Source organism: Geotrypetes seraphini, chromosome 11, assembly GCF_902459505.1.
Source record: "Geotrypetes seraphini chromosome 11, aGeoSer1.1, whole genome shotgun sequence".
NCBI lineage: Eukaryota > Metazoa > Chordata > Amphibia > Gymnophiona > Dermophiidae > Geotrypetes > Geotrypetes seraphini.
In genome coordinates this window covers 106,862,471-106,878,474 of record NC_047094.1, presented here as the reverse complement: position 1 = coordinate 106,878,474, position 16,004 = coordinate 106,862,471, and the positions used below count along the sequence as shown (strand labels likewise).

General features: G+C 43.4%; 1 long non-coding RNA gene across 1 annotated transcript; it reads left to right on the top strand.

Moving 5' to 3' along the window:
• The first annotated feature begins 331 nt into the window (after window positions 1-331).
• LOC117345558 lies at window positions 332-13,002 on the top strand. Its single transcript, XR_004536459.1, has 3 exons — window positions 332-393; window positions 3,537-3,626; window positions 12,849-13,002. It is a non-coding gene; the product is annotated as an uncharacterized LOC117345558 (long non-coding RNA).
• Window positions 13,003-16,004: the final 3,002 nt, after the last annotated feature.

Below are 16,004 nucleotides of genomic sequence, written 5' to 3'. Positions count from 1 at the left end.
GGCCGATAGAAATATTAAAAAATGAAGACAGATAAGACAATATGGCCTATCTAGCTGCTTATCCTTGCCATCCACTCCCTTAGAGATCCAACATACTTGTCCCAAGATTTCTTGAATTCACATACACTTTTTCTCTCCATCACCTCCACCGGGAGGCCATTCCACGCATTTCACGCCCTTCCCTTGAAAAAGTATTTTCTGAGGTTACTTCTGAGTATATCCCCTTTCACTTTCATCCTATGTTACCTCATTACAGAGTTTCCTTTTAATTGAAAGAGACTCGTCTCATGCACATTTATGCTACATAGATATCCCAAAATGCACCAGGGAGCATTCCGAGGATGGAGGGTCTGCCGGCCAGTTGGACAGAGGATGTGTCAGGCCAACTTTCAGGTTAGTGTGTGCGTGGGGGTGTCCGGGGTAGTGGGGGGGGGGGCATGTTTGGGCATCTGGGGGTTTGGGGGTATCCGGGGGGTGTTTGGTCTTCTGGCAGGAGGGCTTGGGATCCCTACTGCCGGTCAGCTGTTAGGGCTTCAGGGGAGGAAGTTCTTTTCAGCAGGAGAGATTGGGCATCTCTCCTGCCAGTAATCGCGTTGTTCGGGGGGTGCCAGCAGGAGAGATTGGGCATCTCTCCTGCCGGTTCGTGGCAGTTTGTGGTGTGGGTGTCGGCAGGAGAGATTAGGCATCTCTACTGCCGAGATCGTTGCTATGGGGGGTGGACAGATTGCCTGGGCTGCTGAGCTGATCGCGGCAGCTGCGATAAACTCAGCGGCCTCTATTTGAAACTTATACCTGTTTTGACTTGGTCTAAATCAAAACGTATAAGTTCCAACTGGGCAATCTCGTTAAACTTTTGGTTATACTTGCAGTACGACTAAGTCTAGGTCGGCCCACCTCCCACCATTTCCCCTCCTCCAAAAACGCCTCTTTTCGCTCTAGATGTTCAGAGGCAGGGTAAAGGCCTAAGCTGGTTTTAGATATATCTAAAACCAGCTTTGATTATCAGTACTTGGACAATGCTTTTTCATTGTCCAAGTACTGACTTAGGCCACTTTTTGAATGCTTTTTAAAAATTTTTTTATTATGAGCCCCTTAATGTTTTCTGTCCCAGTGGTTCCCAACCCTGTCCTGGAGGACCACCAGGCCCATCGGGTTTTCAGGCTAGCCCTAATGAATATGCATGAGAGAGATTTGCATAGAATGGAAGTGACAGGCATGCAAATCTGTTCCATGCATATTCATTAGGGCTATGCTGAAAACCCGATGGGCCCGTTGGTCCTCCAGGACAGGGTTGGGAACCACTGTTCTATCCTATAAAGAATGTACAGTATTTTTAAGACAATAGTGTTGGTGTTCAAGGTCATTTACCAAGGGATGCCATGTTATCTGTCACAGGCTATGGCATTTTATAGGCCACTCGGAGCATTGCGATCTGAGGGGGGGCACAGGGCCGGATTTAGATGAAAAGAGGCCCTAGGCTATTCCACTTATGAGGCCCTTTCACCTCCCATTTTTAAGTTTGTAAATTACATGAGAGATAATAAAATACATCATTACTGTGATATATATCAATATGTTAAATGAAACATGTTGTTATTGGTACTAACCTTTATAAAAAATGTGACACGGATAATAAATAAAAAAAAAGTCGAGAACACTTATTTGGACATTTATTCTCAGCACCATATATAGTACTTGTAACAATAACTAATCAAACATAACACACAACATTGCCCCTTCCTATGTCCATAGTGCCTCCAGTGCGTCCTTCCTCACCTCACCCCCCCTCCGATGCCCGCCTGCCTCCCATCCCCCTTCCATTGAACACCCTCCATGCCATCCTGCCTGCCTGCCTTCCATTAAACCCCCCACCCCCCCCTCCGATGCCAGCCTGCCTGCCTCCCATCCCCCTTCCACTGAAACCCCCCACCCCACCCCCACCCCCGATGCCAGTCTGGGCTGCCCTGTCCTGACAGATCCACATTTTGCCTCTCTCCCCGCGGGGCTGGGCTTTGCCCAGCTGTTTCCGGATTGACGTCTTTCCCTCCCCGATCCTCCTCCCAGGGCGAGAAAAAGAAAGGGAGAAGCCGAGTTGGTGCGCCGTTGCGGCCGGAGCTGGTTCTGATCCCGAAGCGTAGAATTTCTCCTTATTTTCGGTTCAGTGTTTTAGTGTTCACTGTTTTTAGAATAGTGTAATTTTAATTTTGCTAACAATTTGAATGTAGGCCCCTCTTGATCTTGAGGCCCTAGGTTGAAGCCTAGTTAGCCTATAGGAAAATCCGGCCCTGGGGGGCAGTACGATTGTCGCTAACAGGCTTCTCAGCAGTGCACTATGAGAGTACTAGGTCTTCCGCTATCTCTTTCATGGGAGTAACGCTGTGGAATAAGTTGACTGGACCGCTAAGAGTTCTTGTAGATTTTCAGAAGTTTAAGAAACTCCTAAAAACTGCATTCTTTGTAGAAGCATTTCAACAAATGTCTTTCCTAAGTTATGAATGTTCCTGTATTTTATTATTGCTACTGGTTACATTACACTGGTTAATCTAACTCTCTGTATCTTCGCTGTAAATGTACAGTCTCTTCTCCTGTAAACCACTCTGAACTGTTTTGTGGTATTGCGGTATACAAAAATAAAGTTATTATTATTATTAATTTTGTACCTCGATTAGAATCTTGGCTAAACGATTGAATCAAATTTTTTAAAAACTTGAAACTTCTGGGAGGCTGTTATAGAACCGTGTTAACTGCAGTTCTGATAAGTGCTGTTTGTTTTAGGCATCATATATAAAATTTGGGGGGAAGCGGACATGTGTGTGGAAGTTTAGAAACTTTAGAAGCAAGTGTGCGTACGTGTGGGCATTATCTACTTAACATTTGACTTTCAAGTAAACACACGCAAGAGAGGTGCTGCGGCTTCCATGTTCGTTGCTGTACTATTTTCCAGAAGGTTTAGAAACACATTGGTGTCAGCCAGAGAACAAGAAACCAAATTGTGGCACTCCCCTCCCACCCCTTTGATCTTTATTTTGGACGTTCTAGTGATTAGGTTTATGGACAAATTGCTTTTAAATGCTGCCTGCAGGGTTCTCGTATTCCTAACCTGATTATAATAGATGATTTACTGGTATCTATCTGTCTAAATGATGAAATTGGGGAAGCTTTTACCAGCTCTTCCTTTCATAAGAACACAACTGATATAGTGTTAATCCAGTTAAATGGAGCAGACCATATTTGAACATACAAGATAAATAAAATAATAAGTCATGGAAAAATGTTTTGTCTTGAAAACAAAAAGCGTGTAGGTTTTTTTTTTTTTTATAAAGAGCATTGATTTTTGCAGCGCTGAAACATTGATCACACAAGTGGTTTTGCACTATTTCCCTCCATCACCTTGCCACAAAACAAACGCATTGCTCCTATACTCCCACAGCCAAAATCTTTTGGTGGAAATCTTCAGCAAAAGAGCATTTTTTGAGTAATAATATATGAATGATAGACACATACAACTCACTTCATTGGCTTCCCATCTGTTTCAGACCACTCTCTGGCGTATTAAAGCAGCTCCCGATTGGTGTAACCATGACTTTAGTACCAGGAAGAGGTGGTCGGAAAATGTGCCCGGCTTTGTAAGTACAATTTAAGCACCCGCCGGCACCCCAGCTGCCCTCTCCTGCCTTTGATTAGCTGAAAAAACGTATTCGCGTTTTTTGTTTTTTTTAATTCGTGGATGTTCCTGGAATGGAACCCTCACGAATTTCGGGGGGAGTACTGTATTTTAAATAAAACAAAATGAACTTGTTTCTGATTTTTTGAACAAAGTTTTAGAAAACTCAAGAAATTAACTGAAGAATCTCTTAGACAATGAAGATGACCCCCGACACCCTTCCGGTTCAACAGCTTCATGGGGGGAGAAAACACCATAAAATCCAGGAGCAGTAGCTTTAGTCAATGCAAAACAATAAGTTTCAACAGCCATTTAAACTCAAAGTCCCATCAACACAAACTTTAGCCTGTGAGGTTTTTTTAATAGGATATAATTGTGGAGTTTAATTATTAAAATGTGTGTGCGTGTGGGGGAGGGGGAACGACTTTAGGCTAGGGGTGGTTGTGGTTGTGATGGGGAGTGTAAGAATGAAGATTTGACTAGAGTGCCCACTACCTTTGAATCTGCTCCATTTGTTAGTTCAGTACTAGAGAATGACAGGGGGACAAAATTTGTCCCTGCCCCCACAGGAACTCAATTTCCTCATCCTGTCCCCGTGAGTTTTGTCGCTGTCCCTGTCCCTGCCCCATTTCTATAAGTTCTGCCTTAATGGCATAAGCCTCAAACACTTATGATTTTAAAGTGTTTGAGGCTTGTGCAGATGAGGACGGAGCTTAGGCGTTGATGGAATGAGGCATTATGACATCACAATCTGAGCTCTAGAATGTTGCTACTTATGATTTTAAAGTGTTTGAGATGAGGACGGAGCTTGCAGGAATGGGGCAGGGGCAGGAAAAGAACTTGATGGGAAAATGAGTTCCAGTGGGGATGGGGAAAAATTTGTCCTTGTGTCCTTCTCTATTTAGTACATCCACTTGTGGCTAGCTTTTAGTGTTTTGATTCAGTTCTATAAAGCAGTATCGCCTACAACCATTATTTTTACGTTCGGGTAAGTACCACAGTAGCTACCATATATTGCTCTTATGGATCAGGAAAGGAAATAAAAAGCCAAGACTGAAGGAAGAGTATCTGGAAGGCCTGCAATGCATAAAACTTCAGCACTTCCTGGTTAAAGTGGCATCAGCCCCAGACAAATGTCCTAATGTGTTAATGTACCGTAGCACTTTCTTTAATGGCATCATAGTATAGCCATTTGGCAAACCCGTAGGCTTTATGAAATCACCTACTAGTATTATTTGACTTTGATAAATACCCAGGAGAAATGTGTGTTCCCTAATCAATGAAAGTCTCTTGCACATTCCGGGCCTCTCACGAATAATGTAATGTAATTTATTTCTTATATACCGCTACATCCGTTAGGTTCTAAGCGGTTTGAAGAAAATATACATTAAGATTATAAATGAGAAGTAAGAAGGTACTTAAAAAAATTCCCTTACTGTCCCGAAGGCTCACAATCTAACTAAAGTACCTGGAAATTAATAAAGAAGAGAAAATAAAGATGGTTGAAAAAAGAAAAATTCTATATGAACTTATAGGATGGAAATTAAACTGACAGTGAAGAACTGTATGAAAAATACATATGGAATGCAGTTAGAGAGGGTAGGTTACAATCTATTTATGGTATTTGTTTAATTGGAAGGTGTTAAGGTGGGTAATTTGGGGGAAGGTTATCTGAAGGTAGGTGAATCTTCTGGAGGTAAAAGAGGAGGGGTTAAGATATTTGGATGAATTTTTTGAAAAGCATAAGAATAAGAATCAAGGAGAGTGTGCTGAAGTGGTTCAAGCTACAGCTTCAGCAGCCCGAGGCTGTGGATTCAAACCCTGCTCCTTGTGATCCTCGGCAATTCACCTAGGGGTTCTTTTACCAAGGCGCACCAGCCACTAATGCATCCGTAGACTATAAAGGATGTGTTAACGTTTAGCATGTGTTAATATTTAGCGCACACTAAAACGGCTAGCACGCATTAGTAAAAGGACCCCCTAGTTCCCCCATTGGCCCAGGTACTTTAGATAGATTGTGAGCCTGGCAGGACCTGAATAAATTAATGTAAACCATTCTGAGCTTCTCTGGGAGAACGGTAGAGAAAATTAAATAAATAAAACAGATCATATGAAGACATTATCTTATAGAGACAAGGGAACCCACTATGAATTTACTTTCAAATCTATGAATATTTAGAACATAAGAACATAAGAAATGGCTTTGCCGGATCAGAACCTAGGTCCATCCAGTCCGGCGACCCGCACTCGCAGAGGCCAAGCCAGATGTTCCCTGCTGAGAAACCTTGTTTACTCGTATCCCCCAATGTGATTTGCAAGAAGGTGTGCGTCCAACTTGCCCTTGAATCCTAGAATAGTGGTTTCCGTCATAACCTCCTCCGGGAGAGCATTCCAAGCGTCCACCACTCGCTGTGTGAAACAGAACTTCCTGACATTTGTCCTGGGCCTGTTGCCCCTCAGTTTCAGTCCATGACCTCTTGTCTGAGTCATATTTGACAATGTGAATAACGATGTTTCTTGCTCTATTTTGTCGAATGCTTTTAGTATTTTAAAAGTCTCTATCATGTCCCCTCGCAGTCTTCTCTTCTCGAGGGTGAACAATCCCAGTTTTCCGAGGCGTTCTTTGTAGCTCAAATTCTCGATACCTTTAACTAGCTTCGTGGCTCGCCTTTGCACCCTCTCCAGTAGGGTTATATCCTTCTATAGGTAGGGAGACCAGTGTTGGACACAGTCCTCCAAGTGTGGTCTGACCATTGCGCTGTAAAGCGGCATTATGATTTCTATTCAATCTATGAATATTTCAAATCTATGACTATTTCACACAACCTTGGGTGAATCTCTTCATAAAGGCGATTAATCAATCCAGATAAATAAATAAATAAATGGACTGGGATGATTGAGGTCAGTTGTGATCTGATGAATCTAACACCAGTTCTTTTTGGAAAAATATAGAATATGCAGTGGTCTGCCACTACTTTAGTTTATACTAATAATTTAAAATTGAAAACAAAAATGGAATTCAAGGCATTACCAAGTAGTAATTCGTATCTTCTAATGTCCCCAAGGAAAAATATCTTTTTTTAAATTTTAACTTTTTCAACAATAAACAGGGAGGAGAAAAGACCTCAGACTATTTACTAGTCATTACACGCCAGCCGAATGGCTGTTCAGCTAGTATACCAAAAGCAAGGAAAAAAACTGCAGAGCGGAATGTACAAGGTGCAGAAATCTTTATTGAAAGTCTATCCAAAATTGTAATCCATAAAAATGGCTCTCATATACATGGAGTATAGACCCAACACGGTCCGTGTTTCGGAGAAACACTCCTTCCTCAGGGGTCTGGGATGTCCGATGTATCACATATAGAGAGTCATGCGGAAGAAGTGTTTCATCAAGTGTCCCTTAGCCTTTGTAATTTTTGACGAAATGAAAAATCAATTCACTTGTACCCGTTCCACTCCACTCTTTCTGTTCATTAAGGCCTGTATTCTCTAAATGGCATTGGTACGGACCCAAGTTCAGTGAAAAATGCCATTTAAATGACTTTTTAAACTGATTTTCAAGGTGCCTAAAATATTTCCCCAGAATCACGTCTCTGCAGTTGCTTTACGGCATCTAATACCACTGTTGGCATGGCTAACACCAGAAGTTGCTCTAAAGTGCTTACGGAGGCGTGATTCACATCAAAGGTAGGGGGCAGAAATTTAGGCCTGGAAAACCCTGGCTTACATAAGAACATAAGATTACCACTGCTGGGTCAGACCTGTGGTCCATCGTGCCCAGCAGTCCGCTCCCGCGGCGGCCCGTAGGTCAAAGACGAGTGCCTTACCTGCGTACTTTCTAGTTCAGCATGAACTTGTCTAACTTTGTCTTGAATCCCTGGAGAGTGTTTTCCCCTATGACAGATTCCGGAAGAGCGTTCCAGTTTTCCACCACTCTCTGAGTGAAGAAGAACTTCCTTACAGAATCGATCCCCTTTTAAATTTAGAGAGTGCCCTCTCGTTCTCCCTACCTTGGAGAGGGTGAACAACCTGTCCTTATCTACTAAGTCTATTCCCTTCATTATTTTGAATGTTTCGATTATGTCACCTCTCAGTCTCCTCTTTTCAAGGGAGAAGAGGCCCAGTTTCTCTAATCTCTTACTGTACGGCAACTCCTCCAGCCCCTTAACCATTTTAGTCGCTCTTCTCTGGACCTATTCGAGTAGTACTGTGTCCTTCTTTAAGTACGGCGACCAGTGCTGGATGCAATATTCCAAGTGGGGGCATACCATGGCCCAGTACAGCGGCATGATAACCTTCTTAATAATTCCTAGCATTCTGTTCACCCTTTTTTCCGCCGCCGCACATTGCGTGGACGGCTTCATTGACTTGTTAAGGTGTGTTAAGGCCCTAGCGCGGCTTTGTAAAAGGAGCCCTAAGTCCAATTAACAGCAATTATGAGGTGTGTGTGTTAGGTGCCATCGACTCAGGTTTGGGTCCTAGTGACTTGATGAATTACAATCCCAAAAGAAGTCAGTTTTGTGCTAATCCAACAAGGTTCTCCAGCGGCATCCGCATAGTTGTCTTCAATGTATCCAGCCATCTAGCCGCAGACTGCCCTCTTTGCCTGTTTTCTTCAGTCTTCCCAAAACATGGTGTCTTTCTCCAATGATCTCTTCCTTCTAACAGTATGACCAAAATAAGACAATTGTAACTTCATCATGTGGACTTCAAGTGACATAGTTGGTTCAATCCTTCCCCAAATCAATTTATTCTTCTGGTGGTGAATGGAAATGTAATGATCATAGGAGACTTCAACTTCCCGGGGATCGACTGGAACCTGGGAACCTCAAACTGTGGCAAAGAGACGAAGTTCTTGGAAATGATAGGGGACTGCTTCCTAGAACAAATGGTGGGAGAGCCGACGAGAGGAGACGCCACCTTGGACTTGGTCCTAAATGGCATTACTGGTCAGACAAAAGAAGTAGACATCACGGTCCCGCTTAGGACGAGTGATCACAACATGATCAACTTTAAACTTGACATCAGGAGGGGGAAACGTGCCAAAACCTTAACCACGACCTTCAACTTTAAAAAAAAGGAAGATATGATAGCATGAGAGCCATGGTAAAAAAAACGGCTCAAGAAAAGGATGGATAAAATCAGAACGGTAGATCAGGCATGGTCCCTACTAAAAAATACTATCACGGAAGCACAAAATCTCTACATTCCTCAGATAACCAAAGGACGGGAAAATAAAGGCAAAGGAGAACCGGCATGGCTTACTAGAGAGGTGAAGGAAGCCATAAAAGAAAAGAAGGACTCTTTTAAAGAATGGAAATGCACGAAAACAACCGAAGCTCGGAACAAACACAAGGATGATCAGAAGAAATGTCACAAGGCGGTGAGGGATGCCAAAAAGGACTACGAGGAGAAAATATTGCAAAAGGCCAAAAACTTCAAGCCCTGCTTTAGATACCTAAAAGGAAAAAAAGCCCGCAAAAGAGGCGGTAGGAGCATTGGATGACCAGGGAAGAAAAGGGTACATCAAGGAAGACAAACAAATTGCAGACAAACTAAATTCCTTCTTTGCGTCTGTCTTTACGAAGGAGGACACCGCAACAATACCAGAAGTAGTGAAAGTGTTCAAAGGAGTAATAGAGGACAGCCTCACCACAGTAGAAGTGGACTTGGACCAGATATACTACCAGATTGACAAACTTAAAGGTGACAAATCCCATGGACCTGATGGAATTCACCCGAGAGTCTTAAAAGAACTGAAGGTTGAAATCGGAGAGCTATTGCAAAAACTTGCCAACCTGTCAATTAGAACTGGTCAGATACTGGACGATTGGAAGATAGCGAACGTTACACCAATTTTCAAAAAAGGATCAAGAAGAGAACCGGGCAACTACAGACCTGTGAGTCTTACATCTGTCCCTGGAAAGATGGTTGAAGCACTGATTAAAGATAGCATAGTCCGGCACTTGGATACACACGACCTGATGGGAGCCAGTCAACACGGCTTCAGGAAAGGGAAATCATGTTTGACGAATTTACTTCAATTTTTTGAAACCGTAAACAAACAAATTGATAATGGAGAACCGGTGGACATAATATACTTGGACTTCCAAAAAGCGTTCGACAAGGTTCCACATGAAAGACTTCTCAAGAAACTACAAAGCCATGGAATAAAGGGAGATATACTAAGATGGATAGGCAAATAGCTGGAGAACAGAAAGCAGAGAGTGGGTATAAATGGGAAGTTCTCAGACTGGGAGAAAGTGTCTAGCGGTGTGCCCCAGGGCTCGGTACTTGGGCCCATCTTATTTAATATTTTCATAAATGACCTAGAAGAAGCAACATCCAGTGGGATCATCAAGTTTGCTGACGACACAAAACTATGCCGGGCAATCAGATAGCAGAAGGATAGTGAGGATAGTCACTCCAGAGTGACTTGTGTCAGTTAGAGAAATGGGCGGAGAAATGGAAGATGAAGTTTAATGTGGAAAAGTGCAAAGTAATGCATTTAGGCAGTAAGAACAAGGAATATGAGTATAGAATGTCTGGTGCAACTCTGGGTAAGAGCGAACAAGAAAAGGACCTGAGTGTACTGATCGATAGAATCCTGAAACCGTCAGCACAATGCACGGTGGTGGCAAAGAAAGCAAATAGAATGTTAGGCATGATAAAGAAAGTAATCACGAGTAGATCGGAGAGAGTTATAATGCCGCTTTATAGGGAAATGGTCAGACCACACTTGGAATACTGTGTCCAACATTGGTCTCCCAATCTAAAGAAGGATATAAAACTGCTAGAGAGGGTGCAGAGACGAGCAACGAAGCTAATAAAAAGTATGGAGAACTTGGAATACGAGGAAGGACTTAAGAAACTGGGACTGTTCTCCCTTGAGAAGAGGAGACTGCGAGGGGATATGATTGAGACTTTCAAAATACTGAAAGGAATCGACAAAATAGAGCAGGGAAAAAAATTATTCACCATGTCCCACGTGACACGATCAAGAGGACATGGACTGAAGCTAAGGGGGGACAAGTCCAGGACAAATATCAGGAAGTTCTGCTTCACGCAACGAGTGGTGGACACCTGGAATGCTCTCCCAGAGGAGGTTATTGCGGAATCCACCATTCTAGGATTTAAAAGCAAATTAGATGCACATCTCCTTATGAGAGGCATAGAGGGATATGGGTGACTAAAATTATACCAGGTGTACACCTGACTGGGCCTCCGTGTGTGTGGATCACTGGATTCGATGGACCGTAGGTCTGATCCGGAGATGGCAGTTCTTATTTTCTTATGTTCTTATAAAATCATTCTCCAACACCAAAGTTTAAATGGATCAATCTTCTTTCTGTCGTGCTTCCATAATGTCCAACTTTTGCATCCTTAATTAACAGCTGAGAAAATAAGTGCTTTTTTATATTTTATGAGATACATAATAATTTTTTTTAAAGTCTAAAAACCCGCCTAAATTGTCACTTGGATGATCAAAAAGACCGGTCATCCAAGTACTGATAATCAAACAGGGTTTTAGACGTATCTAAAACCATCTTAGGCCTTTTCATGCCTCTGTGTGCCCAGAGCGAAAAGGGGCGTTTTGGGAAGAGTGGGTAGGGCGGGAGGTGGGCCGACCTTGTCTGGCAGCCATAATCGAAAAGTTTAACAGATTGCCTGGAGCCATAAGCTGGTCAAGTTTTCAGGATATCTCTAATGATACAGTCTGAATTTGAATAAGAAGGCATTTTATCATCTTTGTCTAAGAATCAGCAAACGCTTGTTAGAACATTGGAGAAATGCAATAAAACACACAGAGTATGAGGTAGAACAGGTTGACTTTATTCAGAAAAGGTCTTGGAATGAACTGAGTACAAGCTCCAGGTTTTCTTCCACCAGGCTGCTGCCCAGGTGGACAATACAGATTTTATCAATTAGAAGTGCAAGATGGATTCATTCATTTTGTTTAATATGTAAAATGGTACTGTGATTTGAGTTGTTTAATAAATATATTGCATTTAAGTAGAAAGCATGCCTAGTTATATTACACGTAATGAATACGTGAGAGAGATCTACATATAATGAAGGTAACAGGCATGAAAATCTGTATTATGCACATTCATTAGGAGTACAAACTAACCTCCAGTTATATGTGCCGAGACAATTTTTGAAGGAGGAAAAAGGCCTCAGGGGCCGCGGAGTGCAAATGCTACACCGCAGCTATGAAGGAAAGAGCTGTACAACCTTACCGGCTCTCCTGCAACACTATCATTGGCCATAAAAAAATACCTCCTTTTATAAACATATATTTTAAACGTAAAATCTAAACCTAGATTTTAAACATTAATAAGCAGGTAAGCAAGTAACATGTAAATAAATGCTTGTCTGAATGGTGTCCTGCCAAAGTGCATCCTCTCTCGCTGTCCCCACAGATTCAGTGCTTTCAATAAGTCCAATTGCTTCTGTAGCCGATGGTGGCCATCGTTTCACGATCAAACCGCCGAAAAAAACATTAGCACTACATGACTTCGTGTTTAAAATTAACGTTTATAATTCACGTTGATAAAATGAGGTTTTTATGGCCAATGATAGAATGTTGTTGCAGGAGAGCCAGGAAGGTTGTACAGCTCTTTCTTCCTAGCTGCTCTCCATGGCTCCTGAGGCCTTTTTCCTCCTTCAAAAAACATCTTGGCATGTATAACTGGAGGTTGGTTTGTATTTGGCAGATTATTATATGCTAAGGGTAGGATTAATTCGTCGAGGGCCCCTAGGCACACATATACACTGGGCACCCTGCCCCACCCCACCCCACCATGCGCCCAGGCGGAAACAGGAAGGTGTATTGGAGGGAAGCTTTGGGCAAGCAGCACCGCTTGCACAATTACAGTTCCCATTGCCTTTCTTATCCACTTTGCTTGCTTGTCTTACTTTCCGTCAATGGGGGGAGGGGGGCCATGTTGCCGATCGGAGTGGGGCCCGCGTTGCCAATCGGGAGGGGGGGGGGTGGGGTGTTGCCGATTGATGCTGGAGGGGCCCATCGCCGTTTGGAAAAAAACAATGTTGATGCCCTCCTTCATCGGGCCCCCTGACCATTTCTGGCCCTAGGCACGTGCCTACTTAGCCTATTGGTTAATCCTGCCCTGTATATGCTCCAGTTTCTCCATTGATTTTGAGATTTGTTTATTCATTAGGGGTATCCTGAAAACCCAACTGGCTGGTGGACCCCCGGGACAGTTTTGAGAACCACTCTTCTAGAGGTTCAAACACCCGGATGTACCTAATTAAGATCAAAGTAAAAGGTGGGGGGCCCACAGTAGCCCCAGTGAATGGATCATGAGCAAAAGGAGCCAAGGTAAAGAAAAGACCATATTATGAATGTGCCCTTAATACACTGTTTATGGTAATATGATAAAATGAGACACATAACTTGTGTCCCGTCACCTGACTGCCCATGTGCATGCGGTTTGATTCATTTCTTTGTCCTCTTCTATCATAATAAACACTACTGACCCTGCCAAACATGAGTGAAGAATGGCTGTAGGAGAGATGGATCACCCATCCACAGCCTACCCACTGTCAAACTATTGGCATGTAGATGGAGAGGGCAGGCTGTCATTACCCCAGCCATCTCCTGCAGTGTGAATGCTTTGCTAAAGGCAAGTCTGGTGCAAACAAGAATTGCCTTTCACCTCCAGGGTGATGGCTTTCCTGAAGGCTGTATTCTCAGCGAATGATCCTTCCCATCTGTGAATGCCCTCTGCTCCTTAAACTAGGGCTTCTGGATTAACTTTAAACATTCTGCCACTTGAACAGTAGTCAAAGCAAAAAGCTTTTTATAATTTGAGGCCTACACACTAAAGTTGTTTTTACATTTTGGGTCTCAGTTACTAAGCTTTTTTCCCCCTATGAACACAGAATGGCAAGAAAGCTTTAGTAAGCCAGGTATACTACTACTACTGTACAGAGTCACAAAGAAGACAGTCCCTGCTCGAAAGAGCTTACAATCTAAATAGACAAGACCAACAAACAGGATGTCATGGATACAGTTAAGGGGAATGGTTAATCTGCTGGCTGGGTTGGAGGGCAGAGGGGAGTACAGGACAATCAAGCCACTGTGACATCACTGATGAGGTTGGCTCTTATTGGTGGAATGAGGCATTATGACATCACAATCTCAGCTCTGCTTCCCAAAGACTGAAACTCTTCATATTACTACTATGTATTATTTCTAGAGCGCTACCAGATACACACAGTGCTGTACAGAATCACAAAGAAGAGAGTCCCTGCTCGAAAGAGCTTACAGTCTAAACACACAAGACAGACAAACAGGATGTCATGGATACAGTTAAGGGGAACGGTTAATCTGCTGGCTGGGTTGGAGGGCAGAGGGGAGTACAGGACAATCAAGCCACTGTGACATCACTAATGAGGTTGGCTCTTATTGGTGGAATGAGGCATTATGACATCACAATCTCAGCTCTGCTTCCCAAAGACTGAAACTCTTAATATTACTACTATGTATTATTTCTAGAGCGCTACCAGATGCACGCAGTGCTGTACAGAATCACAAAGAAGAGAGTCCCTGCTCGAAAGAGCTTACAGTCTAAACAGACAAGACAGACAAACAGGATGTCATGGATACAGTTAAGGGGAACGGTTAATCTGCTGGCTGGGTTGGTGGATAGAGGGGGGTAGGGGTATCTGGATGGCTTTTCAAAACCCAGACTTTGTATAGGTTTGAAAAGCTTCTAGCTTGGGACTAAGTCGTAAGGGCATCTGCACTTGTGAAAATGCAACACGGCAATGACCCACGCATCAGGTCATACCTGCACATGCGCAGACGCCCTCTTGACACAGCTCCAGGCACGAGAACAGGTTGAGGGGGCATGGCTGGGTGAGTGAGGCTGGGGGCAGAATGGGGCGGGGCTGGGGTGGACAATGGGCCTGGATTTTACATTAGTAAAATCTGGTAGCACCAGAGTTATGGATTGAAGGCTTTATCAAAAAGGTGGGTTTTAATTTGTTATTAAACAAGGGAAGGGGCATGGCAGACAAACTTGGGTAATATATTCCAGACATAAGGGGCAGCTAGATCAGGGGTCTCAAAGTCCCTCCTTGAGGGTGGCAATCCAGTCGGGTTTTCAGGATTTCCCCAATGAATATGCATGAGATCTATGTGCGTGCACTGCTTTCAATGCATATTCATTGGGGAAATCCTGAAAACCCGACTGGATTGAGGCCCTCAAGGAGGGACTTTGAGATCCCTGGACTAGACGCAGGGGATGGGCAACTCCGGTCCTCGAAGGCCGCAATCCAGTCGGGTTTTCAGGATTTCCCCAATGAATATGCATGAGATCTATGTGCATGCACTGCTTTCAATGCATATTCATGGGGGAAATCCTGAAAACCCGACTGGATTGCGGCCCTCAAGGAGGGACTTTGAGATCCCTGAGCTAGATGAATGGAGCAAAGTTGGGAATTGGCAGTGGAAGAGAAGGACACAGCTGAGATCAGCTTATCTGAGGAACGAAGTTCTCTGGAAAGTGTATAGGGAAATCCAGATGTCTGGTAACCCTAGCCTGGATTGACCATTCATGTCTTTATTTGTTGTCATTTACTCTGTTGCTATACATATGCAGCTAGGCAAGAAGATAAAGTTTCAGAAAGGAAGGTTACAAAAGCTGTCTTGGATAAGGATTTATATACTATATGCTGGAAGCTGAGTTATTCCCTTGGCAGCATGGACAGAAATAACTGGGCAAACTGGATGGACCAGTTTGTATTTTAATTCTCTTAAATGCTTTGGCATTGTGCATTAATGCCTCACATGCAGGGCAGGATTAAGGCTAAGGAAAACTAGGCACATGCTTTAATCTAGCCCTGCCTGGACTCCACGCAGGAAATAGATAATGCGAGCAGTCAATACAAGAAACGAGGAGAAGCCATCAGTTGGTAGCATGCACTGGCACTCTCCAAAAATCATTAGATCAGTGCTCTCGAACAGTGCTTCTCAACTCGGTCCTGGAGTACACCCTAGCCAGTCAGGCTTTCAGGATATCCACAATGAATGGCTCGGTCTAAAACTAGATCACCTACCCACCTCCATCCCACTACCCTCTGGCTCCTCTCTGCAGCTTGAGTTCTCGAGCAAGGTCTTGGGCATCATCATTGATTCCACATTGTCCTTCAATGACCACCTCCAATCCTTGGTAAAAAAAATGCTTTTTCAGCCTTCACATGCTGAGGAAAGTTAGATCCTGCTTCCATCAAAAACATTTTACCCTCCTTGTCCAATCCATCATCCTCTCCAGATTGGACTATTGCAACTCTATTTACTTAAGCCTAAC